This window comes from Anabrus simplex, chromosome 2 (assembly GCF_040414725.1).
Source record: "Anabrus simplex isolate iqAnaSimp1 chromosome 2, ASM4041472v1, whole genome shotgun sequence".
Lineage (NCBI taxonomy): Eukaryota > Metazoa > Arthropoda > Insecta > Orthoptera > Tettigoniidae > Anabrus > Anabrus simplex.
The window spans coordinates 1,138,055,062-1,138,057,676 of NC_090266.1; positions in this window are offsets into that span (position 1 = coordinate 1,138,055,062).

A 2,615-nucleotide genomic window follows, 5' to 3' on the forward strand; every position below is an offset into this window, starting at 1 on the left:
TAATTTCAGCACCATTACGAGTGCTAATGTGAATCAGTGCTTTGTTTAATTTCAGCACCATTACGAGCGCTAATGTGAATCAGTGCATGTTTAATTTCAGCACCATTACGAGCGCTAATGTGAATCAGTGCATTGTTTCATTTCAGCGCCACTGCGAGCGCTAATATGCATCAGTGCTTTTTTTCACCTAAGCCCCACTACGAGCAATAATGTGAGTCAGTGCATTGTTTCACTTAAGTACCAATACGAGATCAGTGCATTGATTCAATTAAGGGCCACGTCGAACACTAATGTTAGTCATTGCATTGTTTCACTTAGGGACCACTACGAGCGCTAACGTGAAACAGTGCATTGCTTCACTTAACGACCACTTCGAACGCTTATGTGAGTCGATGCATTGTTTTACCTAAGCACCGCTACGAGCGCTAACGTGAATCAGAGCTTTGTATCATTTCTCACCATTACGAGCGCTAATTGAATAAGTGCTTTGTTTCATTTCAGCAACACTGCGAGCGCTAATATGCATCAGTGCGTTGTTTCACTTAAGCAACACTACGAGCAATAATGTGAGTCAGTGCATTGTTTCACTTAAGGACCACTAGGAGCGCTAATGTGCATCATTGCATTGTTTCACAAAAGGTCCATTACGAGCGCTGATCTGAGTAAGTGCTTTGTTTCATTAAGGACCACTACGAGCGCTAATGTGAAGCAGTGAATTGTTTCACGTAAGGACCACTACGAGCGCTAATATTAGTCAGTGCATTGTTTCAGTTAACGACCACTACGAGCGCTAATATGAGTCGATGCATTGTTTTACCTAAGCACCACTGCGAGCGATAATGTGGATCAGTGCATTGTCTGACTTAACGACCACTACGAGCACTAATGTGAGTCAGTGCATTGTTTCGCTTAAGCACCACTACGAGCACTAATGTGAATCAGTGCATTGTTTCACTTATGCAGCACTGCGAGCGCTAATGTATATCAATGCATTGTTTCACATTCGGACCACTACGAGTCCTAATGTGAGTCTGTGCATTGTTTCATTAAGGACCACTGCGAGCACTAATGTGAATCAGTGCATAGTTTCACTTAAGCACCACTAGGACCTCTAATGTGAGTCAATGCAATGTTTCACATAAGCACCATTTCGAGGGTTCATTTGAATCAGTGCCTTGTTTCACTTAAGGACCACTACGAGCGCTAATGTAAATCAGTGCATTGCTTCACGTCAGCACCACTACGAGCGCTAATGTGAATCAGTGCATTGTTTGACTTAACGACCACTACGAGCGCTAATTTGAATCAGTGCATAGTTTCACTTAAGCACCACTACGAGCGCTAATGTGAATCAGTGCATTGTTTCACGTCAGCACTACTGCGAGCGCTAATGTGAGTCAGTGCATTGTTTGACTTAACGACCACTACGAGCGCTAATGTGAATCAGTGCATTGTTTCACGTCAGCGCCACTACGAGCGCTAATTTGAATCAGTGCATAGTTTCACTTAAGCACCACTACGAGCGCTAATGTGAATCAGTGCATTGTTTCACGTCAGCACTACTGCGAGCGCTAATGTGAGTCAGTGCATTGTTTGAGTTAATCACCACTACGAGCGCTAATGTGAGTCAGTGCATTGTTTCGCTTAAGCACCACTACGAGTAGTAATGTGAGTCAGTGCATTGTTTCGCTTAAGCACCACTGCGAGCGCTAATGTGAGTCTGTGCATTGTTTCATTTCAGCACCACTGCGAGCACTCATTTGAATTAGTGCATAGTTTCACTTAAGCACCACTAGGACCGCTAATGTGAGTCAATGCAATGTTTCACATAAGCACCATTTCGAGGGCAAATGTGAATCAGTGTAGTGTTTCACTTAACCACCAGTAGGAGGGCTAATGTGAGTCAATGCATGTATGACTTAAGGACAACTAAGAGCGCTAATGTGAGTCAGTGCACTGTTTCACTTAAGCACCACTGTGAGTGCTAATGTGAGTCATTGCATTCTTTCACTTAAGCACCACTACTAGCAATAATATGAGTCAGTGCATTGTTTCACTTAATGACCACTAGGAGAGCTAATTTGCATCACAGCATTCTGTCACATAAGCACCACTAATAGCAATAATATGAGTCAGTGCATTGTTTCACTTAATGACCACTAGGAGAGCTAATTTGCATCACAGCATTCTGTCACATAAGCACCACTAATAGCAATAATATGAGTCAGTGCATTATTTCACTTAAGCACCACTACGAGCACTAATGTGAATCAGTGCATTGCTTCACGTCAGCACCACTTCGAGCGCTCATTTGAACCAATGCATTGTTTCACTTAAGGACCACTACGAGCGCTAATGTGAATCAGTGCATTGCTTCACGTCAGCACCACTACGAGCGCTAATTTGAATCTGTGCATTGTTTGACTTAACGACCACTACGAGCGCTAATGTGAATCAGTGCATTGTTTCACTTAAGCACCACTGCGAGCGCCAATGTATGACAGTGCATTGTTTCACTTAAGGACCAGTACGAGCCCTAATGTGAGTCTGTGCATTGTTTCATTTCAGCACCACTGCAAGCGTTAATGTGAGTCAGTGCATTGTTTCACTTTAGG